Source organism: Balaenoptera physalus (genome assembly GCF_965194825.1).
Source record: "Balaenoptera physalus genome assembly, chromosome: 13".
NCBI lineage: Eukaryota > Metazoa > Chordata > Mammalia > Artiodactyla > Balaenopteridae > Balaenoptera > Balaenoptera physalus.
Window position 1 is genome coordinate 13,894,255 of NC_138892.1, and position 20,631 is coordinate 13,914,885.

The window sequence follows — 20,631 nt, forward strand, 5'->3', positions numbered from 1 at the left end:
TGTCATCCTGGTTTTGCAAATGGTGACACTGTGCACAGAGACGTTGAGAAGTTTAGCCAGGGTCACGCAGCTTGGAAGTGGCAGAGCTGGGATTTGTATCCAGGCAAGCTGTCTCCAAGGCTTTGCTCTTTATGACTTGCTGGGGTCTTACCTGCTGCATCAAACTACTGATCAAGCTGTGTTTCTGGGAGGCGCCTGGTTTGAAAATGCAAGGAAGAAGATTTGAGGTCAGCTCTGAGTCTCATTGTCTCCCTCTGAGCAGGGCCGCTGGCATCCCTGAGAAGCTTCAGAGGCCTGAACACTGCTCTGGGGGCCAGAATTCAAAGATGAATAAGCTCTCTTCCCATTTTCAAAGAGGTCATAGTTGGGGACGTGTCATATTACAGATAATTTCAATATAATGATATAGCCATGTTCCTGGAAAGCGTTCAAAGAGCTTATTTGTCTTCGTCCAATATGTGATTATATAAAGAGGTGTTTCTGCTGAAGATCGTGTAAGCGCCGCATCTAGAAAACATGCCAGGTTCATTTATAAGGCTCCAGGCTGTCCTGGAGGCCAGACCCAGAGACTCTGTGCCATTCTAATGCATGTCTGTAGCCAAGTTTGTGCAGCCACCTCTGGGTTTGATTTCACAGGCACGTCTGATCCTCGCAGCCCCTCCAGGGAACCTTGCATGAATCTGCTTTTGCGTCTTCCTTCTGCTTCTGGATGATATGACCCATTTACTCATTCATTCATTCATTCATTTATCTTCCCGTCCATCCATTCATTCACTTAACAAACATTTTGGCCTACTGTTTTTTTTTTTTTTAAAAGAAATCTCCATTTTAATTTTTATTTATTTATTTATTTATGTATTTATTTATTTATTTATGGCTGTGTTGGGTCTTCGTTTCTGTGCGAGGGCTTTCTCTAGTTGTGGCAAGTGGGGGCCACTCTTCATCGCGGTGCGTGGGCTTCTCACTATCGTGGCCTCTCTTGTTGCAGAGCACAGGCTCCAGATGCACAGGCTCAGTAGTTGTGGCTCACAGGCCCAGCCACTCCGCAGCATGTGGGATCTTCCCAGACCAGAGCTTGAACCCGTGTCCCCTGCATTGGCAGGCGGATTCTCAACCCCTGCGCCACCAGGGAAGCCCCATGGCCTACTGGTTTTTTTGTTTGTTTGTTTTGTTTTGTTTTCCTCAGCATAGGAAATACTGCGGTGAATAACACAAAGACTGTTGTCATAAGCTTCAATTCTACTGAGGGGCAGTGAAAGAAGTCAGACACTAGAAAGGTCCCATATTGTAGGATTCCATTTACATGAACTATCGAGAGTAGTTAATCTACAGAGACAAAATCCAGGTTGATCATGACCAAGGTTCTCCGGGGGGTGGTGGTGGGGTGGGGAGGGAATGGGGAGAAACTGCCCAATGTATAGGGGTTTTATTTGGAGTGATGGAACTGTTTTGGAACTAGATAGAGATGGCGGTTGCACATCATCTTGAATGCATTGAATGGCAGTGGATGGGTGGTTTGCTTTAAAACAGTTAATTTTATGGTATGTTACATTTCACTTTAATAAATTTTTAAACATAGTGAAAAAAATTGTAGGGAGGAAAGATGGACATTAAACAAAGTTCATAGTGGTAGTGAACATTTTAGAAATGGAAGAAAAGAAAGGGAAAGGAAATGGGGTGTGACAGGGTGGGGAATGATGGGCTGTCATTTTAGACAGGGATGTGTCGGGGGACGATTGAGGGAGCCTGAGGGAGGTGAGGGAGAGAACGTCCCAGGCAGAGGGCACAGCAAGGCAAAGGGCTGAAGAGAGCCGTGTTACCAAGTCCAAGCCCATACTGCTCGCGGCAGGACAGGCCAGTGAGTCGAGACACGAGGTGTTGGGGCAGGGAATAGCAGCTTTATCCAGAAAGCCAGCTGACTGAGGAGACGGTGGACTAGTGTCCCAAAGAACCATCTTACCCGCATTAGAATTCAGGCTTTTTAAATACTAAATAAAGGGGAGGAGGTGTGGCTGGTGGCTGCAGACTTCTTGGCGCCAGAATCCTTTGTTCTTGCAGGTGTCGAGGCAGGTCAGGTCACAATGTTCCTATAAACCTCCAACAAGACAAATGTTATTCTCTGTTCTGCAACTTTTTATCTGTATATGAATGGAAAAATGTTATACCTTTAAAGGTCAGAGCCAGAGAATGGGCTGTCTTGTATATTTCAGGGTATAGGCAACATTCTTCATTTATAGCAAAAGCAATAGAATACAAAGGTTAAAGAAACAGATCCATTATGGAGTCAGATTTGTTCTTCCCGATGACAGCCCTTGTATTCGGGGAACAGGCTGAGTGAAAATTAAGAGTGAGACAGTGCTGTCTCTAGCCCCCCAAATGCCTTATACAAATTAGCAAGAGACAGCCCCTCGGAGGTGCAGCCCGAGAGCAGGGCTCATGAGAGGGGCGGATTGGATTTCCGCCCGCTCTGTCCACTCCCCTTGTTCAGGGCACAGTGTGCATGGGTCACATGGTGGCCCTGCTAAGAGCTGAGGTCAGACAGGGAAAATTGCAGGTAGAGTCTTTACTCCAGTTGAAATGGAGTGAGAGAGCCGCTGGAGGTTTCCCAGCAGGGGAGAGATGACCTGCTTGCTTTTCGAAAGGACCCTCTGGCTCCAAGGGTAAAGGCAGAGAGACGGGTTAAGAAACGAGGACAGTAATTCAGGCAAGAGATGCTGCTGGCTTGAGAGTTGCAGTAGTGACAGTGGTGGGAAGTAATCAGAATCTGGATGTGCTTTTGAGGCTGGTTCAACACATTGGATGTGGAAACTAACAGAAACAAAGGAGTCAGTGGTGAATCTAGTTTCTCATTTGAGCAGCTAGAAGGAAGAAGGAGGGGGCTTCCATTTTCTCTACTGGGGAAGATCACAGGAGTAACCAGTTTAGAAGAGGATATTAGTAGTTTGGTGTTAGTCTTATGGAATTATGGATGCTTTTTAGGTAGATAACCACGTGAAGACACTGGGCTGGGCAGGTGGCCACGAGCCTGGGGTTCTAGAGCAAGGTTGGGCTGGGAGATAGAATTTGGGAGTTGCCAGCACTTAGGTGGCATTTAAGGCCATGAGCCTGGCTGAGATTGGCTAGGAAATGAGTGTAAGCAGAGAAGGGGAGCCTGAACTTGGCTGGGTTCTCTCCATGCTCCGGAAAAATAAAATCTGGGCTGCACTGGGAACATTGGGGACTAGTTTTATTTTTAAAAACAGATTTTTTTTAAAGCAAAGAGTTGCAGTCTTACTCCCAGGGGAAAATAAAAGTAGGTTGCTCGTGGTATCAAAACCACACAAATACAGCTGGCTCTCTGCAAAATGTTCCATGGGAAGCAGTGCCCAGGTGTGTGCTGATGTTTACCGTACTGAACAGCAGTGAGCGGGGCTGTGGGCCTCTTGCAGCCCTCTTTTTCGTATGTGTGTCTCTAGCAGCTAAGAAATTATCTGGGATTCAGAAGGTGCCAAATACATGTTTGAGGAATGAATGGTGGGATGGTCCTTGCCTTCTGTGCTTGGAGAGCAAAATAGAAAGATCCAGTTTTATTATTTTATTGTTAATTTGTGGTTTGAACCAAAAAGGCTTGTCTATACCTTGGTTATTGGAGATAAGGTCCACCTTCGTGGGTTGAAGTTTCAAACATTTTGCATATAGGGATCCAGGGCAGCTGCCAAAGAGAAATCTCAAACTGCTCTGAACAAAGGCAGCATTGTTGGAATCAGTGAATGACTTCCCAAGAAGACTGCTCTGGCCGAAATTCATTTGTGTGTATCCCCTCCGCAGAAGAAGTTGACTTAATGAGCCTGACTGCTATCCAAAGGAAGCCCTTGGTTCGTGTCTGAGAACTTCGATTTTAGGAGGGATCTCACCCTGCCCAAAGCTCAGAAGAGTGGCTCCCTGTGCCTAACCCATTTGTACAAACAATATAGTTTACACTGAACACTTCTTTCCTTCTGGGAGTCTGGACTTTTGGTACATGTTAGGCAAAGGATGCCTACCTGACAGTCCTCAGTAAAAAACGCTGGGCATTGAGTCTCCAAAGAGCTTCCCTGGTGGATCACATGTCACCTGTGTTGTCACAACTCATTGCTGGGCAAATTAGGTACGTCCTGGGTGACTCCACTGGGAGAGGATCCTCGAAGCTTGTGCCTCGTTTCCTCGGACTTAACCCCACTTGCCTTTACCCTTTGCTGAGTCCACTTGGTATCCTTTGGCTGTGATAAGTCATAGCCGTGAGTATGTGGGAGTCTATGCTGTGTCCTGTGAGTCCTTCTGGAGAGTCATGGAACCCGGGGACCTCTGACAGTCCCACCCCCTTTTTTGGTTGTTTGCCTTATTAAACAATCAGTCATGTTACCTTACAGACCAGTGAATGCCCTTAGCATCTCCTGGGTCCTCACTCCATACGTAACACATTATAAAATGGCCAGATCGCCAGGCGAGTTTGCCTTTAGAAACCAACTCACATCCCCACGTGCTTCCGTGGGTGACTTGTTCCCAAGACAGTCCCACATGTGGGGCGCCGTGTAAGCTACAGAGATGATAGACGTAGACAAACACAATCTCAATTTGAGAGAGAAAATGTAAGTTCTACAAAAGCAGAATTCCTCGAACTTTGGGGCAATGAAGTGCTCTGCCACTTTTGTGTTGTAACGGTAGCTTTTATTAAAGAGACGTTTATGACTCTTGTCTTGGAGGAGTTCCAGAAGTGACTGTAAGGCTTTGGTAGAGTTGGGTGCTTTGGAGAAAGAGTACTTTGCTCTTCCCTGGTCTACCTCACTCTTGGAGTTTTCCTTGGTCTGTCCACCCATCGACCCATCTTCCTATCCATCCACTTGTCTGTCTACCTGCTCACCCGCTTACCCGTTCACCCATCCATCCAGTGTCGCCGGGCAGCTTGTTGCATTACTGAGTGTTGATTATGTGTTGTGCACTGGGGTACAGGAATGAGTTGAGTGGGGTCCCTGCCCTCCTGGGTATGGCCTAGGTAAGGGAGATAGACATGGAAACAAATACTTCCAGGTGGAAAGTGATGGGTATAAGACTCCTTAGGGTCACACAGGAGGGTGTGCCTAACTCATCCTAGTGGGGAGAGAGGTAAGGTGACAAGTGAAGTTGTCACCCTACCACATGTCCTAGGAGATTATCCGAACAAGGGGGCCAGTGCAGGGGCTGTTCCCTGTCCCTGTCTTCAGGACCATTTAAGCAAAGCAAAGGGAAGAAGACCTCCTCTTGTGGGAGTTCCCCAAAGGTTAATTTAAAATATTCTTTTCATTTGGCATTAAGCTGGCACAGAGCCACCCATTAGTACATAGCTGGGGACACAGCCATTTCCTAAAGCAAGTGGCAATTACCTTCCCTCACCGGCCAGTGCTAATCAAAGAAGATACCCAAACTGAGTGGTCTGGAACATTCAGCAGGGCCCGAAGAACATTACTTTAAATGCTAATGCGGTCGAAGCCCCCTTCCTAGTGCCTTCTTTGCAATTCTGAGCCCTTTACGGTGGGAATGGCAGTTATGGAATTAGCAGTTGTGAGTTGAAGAAGCCAAATTATAGATTTTATTTTTGGCTTTGCCTCGGGTCACAATTCCTTTTGTGTCTGATTTACGTTTTGTTTGAGAAACTTGGCCTAATTTCTGTATTGGGAGCATTCTTCAGTCCTCTCTGTCTCAACCAGATCTTTCCATTGCACAGATGTTTGTTCACTCGCATTTTTGTTTGTAGTTAGTTATCCGGAATTTGCTCTTAGGACTTTCCCGAGGTGGTCTGAGCCAAAGAAGGTATTACGCATTTTCTAATAATGATAACAACAACAGCACCAGCAAACCTTGCGTGTTGGGTACTACGTAAGTACTTTATATAGTTCAACTCTGAATTCTTAAAGTGACTCATGAAGCATGTGCTATAATTACTCTCCCCGTTGCATATATGAGGAAACCGAGTCATAGGAGGGTTAAGGAATTAGTTCAAGTGACTTTACTAATCTTGGATTAAAAAAAGCGGGGCTGGGAGGACACACAAGGCACAACTCATAAAACAAACAAAAATGATAAATCGGGCTTAATCGAAATTTAAAACGCTGCTTTGGCAGACGAGTCTGTTAAGAGGCAATAGGATAAGCCACTGACTGATGGGCTGACTTCAGGCGAGATGGACCAGGGCTCCAGCTGTGTCTCAGGCAAACTTCTAGACTGTCCTCTTCCCCCAAACACCGTGGGTTCTACAGTCATCGGAGCAACTCAGACCCATGGGGACCCTGAATCAGTCACAGGCGTGGGGGCTTTGATTACACTGATTGGAACCAACCGTAAAACTTGAGGTGGTTCAACTCCTCTCCAAACCCAAACAGCTGGCTCATCTGGGACCTTTTGGGAGGAGGAGAGAGGAGCAAATGCCTGGGGGTTAAAGCAAGCAGATGACAGGGTCCAAAGGCCTCAGAGGTCACCTGTAGCAAGCAAGGTGGGGCTACGGGGGCTCATCCGGAGAAGGGGGTGTGCTGAGAAGCAGGAGGCGCAGCTGGGAAGGTGGGAGGGGTCTCCTTTGTCCCCTTTCATCCGCCTACTTGCACATTTATTTGAAATCCAGCCGCCCACTCATGCACGCACCGACCCCCATCTGTTTCTTTTTTTAAAATTATTCTTTAAATGTATTTCTTATACAATTTTTAAAGGTTACTTCCATTTACAGTTATTATAAAATAATTGGCTATATTCCCCGTGTTGTACAGTACATCCTTGAGCCTGTCTTATTCCCAAGAGTTTGTACCTCTCACTCTCCTACCCCTGTATTGCCCCCTCCCCCCACCGGTAACCCCTAGTCTGCTCTCCATATCTGTGAGTCTGCTGCTTTTTTCTTATATTCACTGGTTTGTTGTATTGTTTAGGTTCCACCTATCAGTGATATCATACAGGGTTTCTCTTTGTCTGACTTATTTCACTTAGCATAATGCCCTCCAAGTCCATCTTTGTTGCTGCACATGGCAAAATTTCGTTCTCTTCTATGGCTGAGTAGTATTCTGTTGTATATCCCATCTGTTTCTCATGTTCTTTGTAGGGTCCCACTTTAATGAGCACCTTCTAGGTGCTTTTAGAAGAGGCCAAGTCTTACTACGTCATCTTTAAGGTAGAAATGTCCCCTCCTCTTCCTCCTTGTCTCTGTCTCTCTGTATTTCCCCAGGGTCTTTCACTAGAGGGATTTTGCTGTTTTCTTTCTTTCAGTTTTTTTATTGTGTTCTTCTCTGGCATGATAATTTTACAAGGCAAATGCAGTTCCTGACACCTCTCCTCCTTCGATTTATGGTTTTAAAGGTTTATTTTGCTTTTTTTAATTAGCGTTTGGGTGATTTTGGATGCCCCTCCCCCCCCAGTGTGTCAGACATCACGGCTTCCTCCAGGTACCCCCGCCCCAATATTTTAGATTCTTAGCTGTTTGTTCTTTTTTAAAATTTTCTTTTAACTTTTTATTTTATATTGGAGTAGAGTTGATTAACAATGTTGTGATAGTTTCAGGTGTATAGCAAAGTGATTCAGTTGTACAAATACATGTATCTATTCTTTTTCAAATTCTATTACCATTTTAGGTTGTTACAGAATACTGAGCAGAGTTCCCTGTGCTGTGCGGAAGGTCCTTGTTGGTTATCCATTTTAAATACAGCAGTGTGTACATCTACACCTTCTAATGTTTTAGATTATTAGCTGTTTGTTCTTTATTTTTCATTGAAACTGACTCTCAGAAAAGGTTCTAATATGTTAAATTAAATTAGATAGTGCTGCCATTTATGTCTGTATTTCTGCATTTCCTGTATAATGTTTGAGCACTTAATATGTTTTAAGCATTTATATATATATGGTAGCTTACTCAAACATCACAAAATCTCTGTGAGGTAGGTACAATTGTTATCACAGTTTACAGATTAGGAAACTCAGGCCCAGAGATGTCAGTTGACTTGCACAAAGTCACACAGCCTGTAGGTGACAGAGGAAGGATTTGAACCTAGGCAGTCTGGCTCCAGAGTCTACACTCTTAATCATTGTCAACTGTGTTTACACACACACATACACACATACACGCACACATTTATACAACTCCATGTACATATATCCATTAATGCTGCCAGAATCAAATTGGTTACATCTATGTAGACTGTAATTATTATGGTTAAGAGTTAACCAAGTATGTACCGTATGCCGGGCCGTTTTGCTAGTTGTTTTACTTACATTATTCCACGCTGAACTTTCAGCAGCCCTATGTCTTGCTACTATTGTCATCCCACTTTTTAGATGACGACACTAAGGCTGAGAGAGTCAAAAATTTCTACTGGGTGACACAGTTGACAAAGATGGAGCCTGAATCTCTTTAGAGATTAGTTCTCTTTAAATAGGACCCGCAGCAAGGATTACCACTCACTGAGCCCTACTCCATGCTAAAGACTGAGGAAACTGCTCCTTACGTCATCGTATTTCAACCATCCTCTGGTATTTGGGCCTCATTTTCTATAAATGGTGCTCCCTTTCACTCTGGAGATGGTCCCACTTTGGGTGATTGAGTCTGGCTGCTGGACAGTTGAGGAAACTGAATTTAGAGAATTTGTGTGACTTGCCCAAGGCTACAGGACAGTGAGGGGTCGAGTTGGGTTTGAAATATCTGCCCGAAGAGCCAAAGGGATCAACGATCGTAGCCATCTGGTTCCTCTGTGATCTGCTGCCTGCGTGCTCCTCCTGAGAGCAGTTTTGGCCGAAAAAACTAGGTCTGTGGGCAGATGCCTCACGCTCCAGCCTGAGTGCTGAAGGCCCAGTTGGGACTACTGGTGCCTGAGATGCCAGGGCTTTTGGCCCCTCCCCCCTCTTTCTCCCTCCTTTCTCTCCCTCCCTCCTTCCCACCAGACCCCATCTTTTGTGGTCCAGTATCTGGGAAAAGACACAGCGTCCTTCAGCATTTGCAAATTATTCACAAATTATATGCACAGACACATGGGGTCCAACCACATACTTCACAGACCTGAACGTGGGTCTGGGGAAGATTGTGGATTTTTGAGTTTAGGAGGGTGGGCGTCTCATCAAGCATGGACTTATCTTCAATGCTTTCAGCCTTACAATATCCAAGCCCAGGTTATTCTTTATTTTCCTTGCAGTTGGAGGAGAGAGAGGCCCTATAGAAAACTTGGAAACCAAACACATTCTTTTGCAAAAAAAACCCTCAAAAAACAAAAAACAAGAGAAAAGCTCTCTCTATCCTTTCTGTTTTTGTCAGTTTTTCTTTATTTTCAGATCTCTTTACATGAAAGCAAGAAATTCTCACACCAGCCTCTGATATCCTTCCTCCTTTAAACCAGGAAAAGGCTAGTGTCCATTATCAGATGGGGCTGTTGGCTGTTTCCTTTCTCCCCGAGCTGTTACATTTTTGGAAATTGGCAGCCCTGGAATGATCCAGGGTGGTGAGAAAGAGTGAAATTTTAAACTTTTGGGACATGTTTTCCAGGTCTTCTCGGGGTCACTAATATATGAGTGACAGTGCGCTATGGAACACCTATCTCGGAGATGCCTTGGGAGCGCGGTTAGGCATCTCATCAGTTGGGGTGGCAGTGCCTGTGATGCCTGAGCCAGTCATGGAACTCCCCTCTCCGGATGCACTCAGGGGTCTTGGTTCTTCTTGTGAAAAGTCATTCGTGGATATTGAATAAGATAGTATTAGACGGTCAGTGTTAGTCCCTTCTGCCCCTCACCCTGTGTGAGGGGCTCCATCCCGCCCTCCACCTGCCTTTTCCTTTCTTTTTTTCAGGGGTGGGGTTTTGGGGAAACTCCTGGACCCAGTGGGAAGGGAAGTCTGTGTTCTCCTGGGGACTGAGTCACATTGGGTAGGGAAGGGGAAGAGAGAGACTGGTGTGGATGATGGGGACAGGGGCTTGGCAATGCCTGCATTTCCTATGGAGGAAAAGTCTGGAAGCTTGTTGTGTTTTTGGGGGTGTGTGCTGTTTTCTTTTAATAATTTTTATTGGGGTATAGTTGATTTACAGTGTTGTGTTAGTGTCAGGTGTACAACACAATGAATCTGTTATAAATATACATATATCCACTCTTTTTTTAGATTCTTTTCCCATATAGGCCATTACAGAGTACTGAGTAGAGTTCCCTGTGCTCTACAGTAGGTCCTTTTAAGTTATCTATTTTATATATAGTGGTGTGTATGTGTCAATCCCAATCTTCCACTTTATCCCCTCCCCCCTTATCCCCCCCCCCCCACCGCCCCAGTAGCCATAAGTTTATTTTCTACATCTGTAACTCTGTATCTTGGTGTGTGTGCTTTGCTTTTCATTTTTGAACAGGTGATGAGGAGTCTGGTTTGTGGTGCTGCCCTTAGGGCATGAAAGATGCTTCTCATTCCTTCCCGGTCCCCCACATCCTGCCCTCATAGTGGGCATCGCTAATAACAGGTTTCCCTGGTCATGCTTTTCTCCTCTAACCTGCCTCGTCCTAGAAAGGCTGCAGTCCTCGTGTATCCTGTTCTTAGAGTGACAGTAACACTGGCCTTGGACGTGGTGCGTCTGAGTCTGGACGTTGGCCCTGGGTTGGTGGCAGGAGCCTCGGCATCCACTCAGCCTCTCGGGCATCCCATTCCTCCTGTAGAAAAGGGGAAAATGATAAGAGCGTCATTTACCCATTAGGGCTGTTGTGAGGACTGAGTGAGATGATGTTATCCAGGGCCTATCCGAGCATGGAGCTTAACAAATGACACACGTGAAGATTTCATTTTCCCTTGGACACAAATAAGACCTAACAGTGTTTTTACTACAAAGATGGTGGTAGTTGTTACTAGTGGTAGTGGTACGAGCAGTACTATAGTAGTGGTACTAGTAATATTATTGCTAGTTGTAGTAGTGGTGAGCTTTTGGCTTAGCTTCAGTATGAAAGTCCATAAGGATTTCTCTATAATAATCAGCTAGATTATTATATAGAAAAATAACATTCTACTAATGTTATACTAATAATATTGTTAATATATTAATAAATAATAGTATAAAAATGATATTAATCATCAATAATAATGTATCATTATTGTTAGCATATGTTAATAATATTATTAATATATCATTTGTTAGCATAATAATATGCTAACAATAATATGCCAATAATAATGCAACTTAGTATTATGCCTATGGAAATTTATCCATAAAGCGCCCCAAAGCATAATAATAAGGCATTGTTAGCAGTAAAATATTCCTTACAGTTGAGTTTCCAGATGAAAGAACACTTTGCCTTTTAAGCAGCGCAATTTCCAAAAACAAAGCCCAAAATGCATAATTTTTTTTTTACATCTTTATTGGAGTATAATTGCTTTACAGTGGTGTGTTTCTGCTTTATAAAAAAGTGAATCAGCTACACATATACATATATCCCCATATCTCCTCCCTCTTGCCTCTCCCTCCCACTGTCCCTACCCCACCCCTCTAGGTGGTCACAAAGCACCAAGCTGATCTCCCTGTGCTATGTGGCTGCTTCCCACTAGCTATCTGTTTTACATTTGGTAGTGTATATATGTCCATGCCACTCTCTCACGTTGTCCCAGCTTACCCTTTCGCCAACCCTGTGTCTTCAAGTCCATTCTCTACATCTGAGTCTTTATTCCTGTCCTGCCCCTAGGTTCTTCAGAACCATTTTTTTTTCTTCTAAGATTCCATATATATGTGTTAGCATACGATATTTGTTTTCCTCTTTCTGACTTCACTCTGTATGACAGACTCTAGGTCCATCCAACTCACTACAGATAACTCAATTTCATTTCCTTTTATGGCTGAGTAATATTCCATTGTATATATGAGCCACATCTTCTTTATCCATTCATCTGTTGATGGACACATAGGTTGCTTCCATGTCCTGGCTACTGTAGATAGAGCTGCAATGAACATTGTACTACATGACTGTTTTTTGTTGTTGTTTTTTCATTTTGTTACAATATGGATCTTTTTTTTTTTTAACATCTTTATTGGAGTATAATTGCTTTACAATGGTGTGTTAGTTTCTGCTTTATAACAAAGTGAATCAGTTGTACATATACACATGTTCCCATATCTCTTCCCTCTTGCATCTCCCTCCCTCCCACCCTCCCCATCCCACCCCTCTAGGTGGTCACAAAGCACCGAGCTGATCTCCCTGTGCCATCCGACTGCTTCCCACTAGCTAGCTATCTTACAGTTGGTAGTGTATATATGTCCATACCACTCTCTCACTTTGTCCCAGCTTACCCTTCCCCCCTCCCCATATCCTCAACATGACTCTTTTTGAATTATGGTTTTTTCAGGGTATTTGCCCAGTAGTGGGATTGCTGGGTCATATGGTAGTTCTATTTTTAGTTTCTTAAGGAACCTCCCTACTGTTCTCCGTAGTGCTGTATCAATTTACATTCCCACCAACAGTGCAAGAGGGTTCCCTTTTCTCTACACCCTCTCCAGCATTTATTGTTTGTCGATTTTTTGATGATGGCCATTCTGACTGGTGTGAGGGGATACCTCATTGTAGTTTTGATTTGCATTTCTCTAATGATTAGTGATGTTGAGCATTCTTTCATGTGTTTGTTGGCAATCTGTATATCTTCTTTAGAGAAACGTCTATTTAGGTCTTCTGCCCATTTTTGGATTGGGTTGTTTGTTTTTTTGATATTGCGCTGCATGAGCTGTTTGTAAATTATGGAGATTAATCCTTTGTCAGTTGCTTCATTTGCAAATATTTTCTCCCATTCTGAGGGTTGTCTTTTTGTCTTGTATATGTTTTCCTTTGCTGTGCAAAGCTTTTAAGTTTCATTAGGTCCCATTTGTTTATTTTTGTTTTTCTTTCCATTTCTCTAGGAGGTGGGTCAAAAAGGATCTTGCTGTGATTTATGTCATAGAGTGTTCTGCCTATGTTTTCCTCTAAGACTTATATAGTGTCTGGCCTTACATTTAGGTCTTTAATCCATTTTGAGTTTATTTCTGTGTATGGTGTTATGGAGTGTTCTAATTTCATTCTTTCACATGTAGCTGTCCAGTTTTCCCAGCACCACTTATTGAAGAGGCTGTCTTTTCTCCATTGTATATTCTAGCCTCCTTTATCAAAAATAAGGTGACCATAGGGGTCTGGGATTATCTCTGGGCTTTCTATCCTGTTCCATTATCTACATTTCTGTTTTTCTGCCACTACCATACTGTCTTGATTACTGTAGCTTTGTAGTATAGTCTGAAGTCAGGGAGCCTGATTACTCCAGCTCCGATTTTCTTTCTCAAGATTGCTTTGACTATTCGGGGTCTTTTGTGTTTCCATACACACTGTGAAATTTTTTGTTCTAGTTCTTTGAAAAATGCCATTGGTAGTTTGATAGGGATTGCATTGAATCTGTAGATTGCTTTGGGTAGTATAGTCATTTTCACAGTGTTGATTCTCCCAATCCAAGAACATGGTATATCTCTCCATCTGTTGGTATCATCTTTCATTTCTTTCATCAGTGTCATATAGTTTTTTGCATACAGGTCTTTTGTCTCCTTAGGTAGGTTTATTCCTAGGTATTTTATTCCTTTTGTTGCAGTGGTAAATGGGAGTGTTTCCTTAATTTCTCTGTCAGATTTTTCATCATTAGTGTATAGGAATGCAAGAGATTATGTGCATTAATTTTGTATCCTGCTACTTTACCAAATTCATTGATTAGCTCTAGTAGTTTTCTGGTAGGGTCTTTAGGATTCTCTATGTATAGTATCATGTCATCTGCAAACAGTGACAGCTTTACTTCTTCTTTTCTGATTTGGATTCCTTTTATTTCTTTTTCTTCCCTGATTGCTGTGGCTAAAACTTCCAAAACTATGTTGAATAATAGTGGTGAGAGTAGGCAACCTTGTCTTGTTCCTGATCTTAGTGGAAATGGTTTCAGTGTTTCACCATTGAGAACAGTGTTGGATATGGGTTTGTCATATATGGCTGTTATTATGCTGAGGTAAGTTCCCTCTATACCTACTTTCTGGAGAGTTTTTATCATAAATCGGTGTTGAATTTTGTCAGAAGCCTTTTCTGCATCTATTGAGATGATCATATGGTTTTTATCCTTCAATTTGTTAATGGTTTATCACATTGATTGATTTGTGTATATTGAAGAATCCTTGCATTCCTGGGATAAACGCCACTTGATCATGGTGTATGATCCTTTTAATGTGCTGTTGGATTCTGTTTGCTAATATTTTGTTGAGGATCTTTATATCTGTGTTCATCAGTGATATTGGTCTGTAGTTTTTTTTGTGTGTGTGTGACATCTTTGTCTGGTTTTGGTATCAGGGTGATGGTGGCCTCATAGAATGAGTTTGGGAGCGTTCCTCCTTCTGCTATATTTTGGAACAGTTTGAGAAGGATGGGTGTTAGCTCTTCTGTAAATGTTTGATAGAATTCGTCTGTGAAGGCATCTGGTCCTGTGCTTTTGTTTGCTGGAAGATTTTTAATCACAGTTTCAATTTTGGTGCTTGTGATTGGTCTGTTTATATTTTCTTTTTCTTCCTGGTTCAGTCCTGGGAGGTTGTGCTTTTCTAAGAATTTGTCCATTTCTTCCAGGTTGTCCATTTTATTGGCATATAGTTGCTTGTAGTAATCTCTTATGAACCTTTATATTTCTGCAGTGTCAGTTGTTACTTCTCCTTTTTCATTTCTAATTCTGTTGCTTTCAGTCTTCTCCCTTTTTTTCTTGATGCGTCTGGCTGGTGGTTTATCAATTTTGTTTATCTTCTCAGAGAATCAGCTTTTAGTTTTATTCATCTTAGCTATTGTTTCCTTCATTTCTTTTTCATTTATTTCTGATCTGATCTTTATGATTTCTTTCCTTCTGCTAACTTTGGGGGGTTTTTGTTCTTCTTTCTCTAATTGCTTTAGGTGTAAGGTTAGGTTGTTTATTTGAGGTGTTTCTTGTTTCTTGAGGTAGGATTGTATTGCTATAAACTTCCCTTGTAGAACTGCTTTTGCTGCATCCCATAGGTTTTGGGTCATCGTGTTTTTGTTGTCATTTGTAGGTATTTTTTTGATTTCTGCTTTGATTTCTTCAGTGATCTCTTGGTTATTTAGTAGTGTATTGTTTAGCCTCCATGTGTTTGTATTTTTTACAGTTTTTTTCCTGTAATTGATATCTAGTCTCATGGAGTTGTGGTCAGAAAAGATACTTGATACAATTTCCATTTTCATAAATTTACCAAGGCTTCCTTTGTGACCAAAGATATGATCTATCCTGGAGAATCTTCCATGAGCACTTGAGAAGAAAGTGTATTCTGTTGTTTTGGATGGAATGTCCTATAAATATCAATTAAGTCCATCTAGTTTAATGTGTCATTTAAAGCTTGTGTTTCCTTATTTATTTTCATTTTGGATGATCTATCCATTGGTGAAATTGGGGTTTTAAAACCCCCTACTGTGATTGTGTTACTGTCGATTTCCCCTTTTATGGCTGTTAGCATTTGCCTTATTTATTGAGGTGCTCCTATGTTGGGTGCATAAATATTTACAATTGTTATATCTTCTTCTTGGATTGCTCCCTTGATCATTATGTAGTGTCCTTCTATGTCTCTTGTAATAGTCTTTATTTTAAAGTCTATTTTGTCTGATATGTTAATTGCTACTCCAGCTTTCTTTTGATTTCCATTTGCATGGAGTATCTTTTTTCATCCCCTCACTTGCAGTCTGTATGTGTTCCTAGGTCTGAAGTGGGTCTCTTGTAGACAGCGTATATATGGGTCTTGTTTTTGTATACATTGAGCCAGTCTGTGTCTTTTGGTTGGAGCATTTAATCCATTTAAGGTAGTTAGCGATATTTATGTTTCTATTACCATTTTCTTAATCGTTTTGTTATTGTAGGTCTTTTCCTTCTCTTGTGTTTTCTGCCCAGAGAAGTTCCTTTAGCATTTGTTGTAAAGCTGGTTTGGTGGTGCTGAATTCTCTTAGCTTTTGCTTGTCTGTAAAGGTTTTAATTTCTCCATCAAATCTGAATGAGATCCTTGCTGGGTAGAGTAATCTTCGTTTTAAGTTTTTCCCTTTCATCACTTTAAATATGTCCTTCCACTCCCTTGTGGCTTGTGGAGTTTGTGCTGAAAGACCAGCTGTTAACCTTCTGGGCATTCCTTTATATGTTATATTTTGTTTTTCCCTTGCTGCTTTTAATATTTTTTCTTTGTATTTAATTTTTGATAGTTTGATTAATATGTGTCTTGGCGTGTTTCTCCTGGATTTATCCTGTACGGGACTCTCTGTGCTTCCTGGACTTGATTAACTATTTCCTTTCCCATATTAGGGAAGTTTTCAACTATCATCTCTTCAAATATTTTCTCAGTCCCTTTCTTTTTCTCTTCTTCTGGGACCCCTATAATTCGGATGTTGGTGCATTTATGTTGTCCCAGAGGTGTCTGAGATTGTCCTCCATTCTTTTCATTCTTTTTTCTTTATTCTGCTCTGCAGTAGTTATTTCCACTGTTTTATCTTCCAGGTCACATATTTGTTCTTCTGCCTCAGTAATTCTGCTATTGATTCCTTGTAGAGGATTTTTAATTTCATTTATTGTGTTGTTCATTTGCTCTTTAGTTCTTTGAGGTCCTTGTTAAATGTTTCTTGTATTTTCTCCATCCTGTTTCCAAGGTTTTGGATCATCTTTACCCTCATTTCTCTGAATTCTTTTTCAGGTAGACTGCTTATTTCCTCTTCATTTATTTGGTCTGGTGGGTTTTTACCTTGCTCCTTCATCTGCTGTGTGTTTCTCTGTCTTCTCATTTTGCTTAGCTTACTGTGTTTGGGGTCTCCTTTTCGCAGGCTGCAGGTTCGTAGTTCCCATTGTTTTTGGTGTCTGTCCCCAGTGGCTAAGGTTGGTTCAGTGGGTTGTGTAGGCTTCCTGGTGGAGCGGACTAGTGCCTGTGTTCTGGAGGATGAGGCTGGATCTTGTCTTTCTGGTGGGCAGGACCGTGTCTGCTGGTGTGTTTTGGGATGTCTCTGAGCTTATTATGGTTTTAGGCAGCCTCTCTGCTAATGGGTGTGGTTGTGTTCCTGTCCTGCTAGTTGTTTGGCATGGGGTGTCCAGCACTGGAGCTTGCTGGTCGTTGAGTGGAGCTGGGTCTTAGCATCGAGATGGAGATCTCTGGGAGAGCTTTTGCTGTTTAATGTTACGTGGAGCCGGGAGGTTTCTGGTGGACCAATGTCCTGAACTCGACTCTGCCACCTCAGAGGCACAGGCCTGACACCCGGCAGGAGCACCAAGACCCTGTCAGCCACATGGCTCAGAAGAAAAGGGAGAAAAATAGAAAGAAAGAAAAAAATAAAGTTAAATAAAAAAAAGTTATTAAAGTAAAAAATAAAAAATAATTATTAAAAATAAAAAAATTAAAAAGTAATAAAAGAAAGAAGAGAGCAACCAAACCAAAAAACAAATCCACCAATGATAAGAAGCACTAAAAAGTATACAAAAAAAAAAAAATGGACAGACAGAAACCTAGGACACATGGTAGAAGCAAAGCTATACAGACAAAATCACAGAAAGAAGCATATACATACACCCTCACAAAAGAGAAGTAGGAAAAAAGATACATATCTTTACTCCCAAAGTCCACCTCCTCAATTTGGGATGATTTGTTGTCTATTCAGGTATTCCGCAGATGCAGGCACATCAAGTGGATTGTGGAGATTTAATCTGCTGCTCCTGAGGCTGCTGGGAGAGATTTCCCTTTCTCTTCTTTGTTCGCACAGCTCCTGGGGTTCAGCTTTGGATTTGGCCCAGCCTCTGAGTGTAGGTCGCCTGAGGGCATCTGTTCTTCGCCCAGACAGGACGGGGTTAAAGGAGCAGCTGACTAGGGGGCTCTGGCTCACTCAGGCGGGGGGGAGGGAGGGGTACGGATGCGGGGCGAGCCTGCGGCGGCAGAGGCCGGCGTGACGTTGCACCAGCCTGAGGTGCGCCGTGCGTTCTCCCGGGGAAGTTGTCCCTGGATCACGGGACCCTGGCGGTGGCGGGCTGCACAGGCTCCCGGGAGGGGAGGTGTGGATAGTGACCTGTGCTTGCACACAGGCTTCTTGGTGGCGGCAGCAGCAGCCTTAGCGTCTCATGCCCGTCTCTGGGGTCCGCGCTGATCGCCGCGACTCACGCCTGTCTCTCGAGCTCGTTTAGGTGGTGCTCTGGATCCCCTCTCCTTGCGCACCCAAAAACAATGGTCTCTTGCCTCTTAGGCAGGTCCAGACTTTTTCCCGGAGTCCCTCCCGGCTAGCTGTGGCGCACTAGCCCCCTTCAGGCTGTGTTCACACAGCCAACCCCAGTCCTCTCCCTGGGATCTGAACTCCGAAGCCCGAGCCTCAGCTCCCGCGGCTCTGAAGCTTCCCCCCCTGCCCACCCCCTGTCTCCGCCCGCGAAGGGGCTGCCTAGTGTGTGGAAACTTTTCCTCCTTCACAGCTCCCTCCTGCAGGTGCAAGTCCTGTCCCTATTCTTTTGTCTCTGTTTTTTCTTTTTTCTTTTGCCCTACCCAGGTACGTGGGGAGTTTCTTGCCTTTTGGGAAGTCTGAGGTCTTCTGCCAGCATTCAGTAGGTGTTCTGTAGGAGTTGTTCCACATGTAGATGTATTTCTGATGTATTTGTGGGGAGGAAGGCGATCTCCACGTCTCACTCCTCTGTCATCTTGAAGGTCTCCCCGAAAATGCATAATTATGTTCTGGAAAATGTCTAAACTTGTATTTGTCTCCCTTCTCCAACAGGCAAGTCTGCATCTTCTTTAAACTTTTCATTCATGTGACTCATTTCATCTTTGTGCCGTAGTGTAATCCATGGGAATTACTGAGGTGTGAAGAACAGTTTGCCCCGACAGTAAATGGCCCCAAACTAGCCTGCTTTTGTAGTTCTTGTGACTGCTTTTGATTGTTCATCTTTCTTTTGCGCTGCTGTCAGACCATCCTCACCAAGCCTAAATTGCTTGGTGAAAATTTGAAGATGGCTATGGATTTTTCAGTATGGAGCTCATAGACTTTTTTTTTTTTTTTAAACATCTTTATTGAAGTATAATTGCTTTACAATGGTGTGTTAGTTTCTGCTTTATAACAAAGTGAATCAGTTATACATATACATATGTTCCCATATCTCTTCCCTCATAGACTTTTTAATTTGAATGATTTATCTCATCACTCATGAGCTTTTCTCAGTTACTTCTAGGAAAATGGCCTCTTTCCTCATTTAAAGTCTTTATAGGTAATACAAGTTATAAAACAGAGCTCTTATGTTCTCTTAAGGAAATTTTGTTTATGGTATATAAAAAGAAAAGTTACTGCAGCTTTTTTTGGTAGAATTTTTACCTGAAGTTCACCTTGAAAGGACATGTGCCTGTGGGCATTTTAAAGCAAAACAAAAAAAAAATGAGGATTGAAATTTCAGAAGTAATCTAAATAAATATTCTATGGTATAGGTATAGGATAGGTATTACTATGAAAAAAAATTTGAACCAGCTTCTGGAAACGCCTGTCAATTCTGTCTTATATTTTGCTGAATTTAGGAAGGTGACATGTCAGATTGGTAGATCCTCTGGATGTGGAGTTTTTCAGTCTCTGTGATGGGCAGGATAAACCTGAACTTTGGTCAACCTCTACTGAGGTACAGTTTGGCCTTTCGTCGCATCTTTGATGGCAAAAGGATAGATGGAAGTCACTGGGTGGTATGAATTCTAAGTACTTCTGTGGAATTATAAATACCTCAAGGAAAAGAGCTATCTTAGTTTTCTTTGTATTCACTTAACAAATATTTATTGGCTCTTGAAGCACTTTGGAATAGAGTTCCAAAGTTGAAAACGTTTAGGGCTTAGAGTAAGAAGACGTGGTTTAAACTCCTGCTGTGTCCTTTCGTGATTCAGCTGTGTCCCCGAGTCTCAGGCTCCCTTCACAGATAACTATTGAGTGGCTGCTTTGTTCCAGATGCTATGCCAAGTGCACAGACACGGCCAGGAAGCAGCTGGACACTCCGTCTCTGCCCTCATGGAGTTTACGGTGGGGCAGGGCTTTGTCAGCTCCGTCATTCCTGTCCTCCTGTTCAGTGTTTGGCCACATCTTCTTAAGACCTTATTATGTGTATGGATACCTTTATGGTAATAAGAAATGTATACCATTCTCCGTAAGCAGCAGATAACCAAAGGAACCATCCTGTGTTCGAGTCTGGCCAGGTGCTGCTGCCAGCCAAAAGCTCGGTGATGGGAATTCGCAGATTCTCAGTTCGCCTTGTCGAGTGTTAGGGGCTGTAAGGATATACTAGCGCCATACCGAGGGTTGAAAAGGGGGGAAGAAACTTGTTCACTGAGTCTTTTTAAACTAAAATAGGAAGATTTTCAAAAACTGAATTGAATGCTTGATTTTCTTACTGTGATGGAGCTGAACTCTGCCTGCTGGGGAACCTTCACGGAGGAGGTGAGGGTGGAGTGGTGTCTGGAAGGACAGTTAGGAGTTGACCTGGCAGATAACTGGGAGGAAGGCTATTCCAAAAGGCCAGTTATAAACATTGATTTTATTTTCTTTTGAAATGTATATTATTTAATATCTAGTGTCAAATGTAGAAGTCTGAAGTTGTAGAAATTAAAAGACATTTCTCTTTTAATGAAGAATATTGAGACTGTA

At 42.7% G+C, this 20,631-nt stretch overlaps 1 protein-coding gene and 1 long non-coding RNA gene across 5 annotated transcripts in view; one reads left to right on the top strand and one right to left on the bottom strand.

Moving 5' to 3' along the window:
* Positions 1 to 20,631, top strand: part of LARGE1 (LARGE xylosyl- and glucuronyltransferase 1) — a 603,451-nt gene that overhangs the window by 103,140 nt on the left and 479,680 nt on the right. The gene's annotated exons all lie outside the window — the stretch shown is intronic.
* LOC309641222 overlaps positions 17,398 to 20,631 on the bottom strand; it is a 551,394-nt gene continuing 548,160 nt past the window's right edge. Inside the window, exon 2 of the long non-coding RNA XR_014252569.1 lies at positions 17,398 to 17,609. This is a non-coding gene — a long non-coding RNA (uncharacterized lncRNA). The remainder of the gene's footprint in view (positions 17,610 to 20,631) is intronic.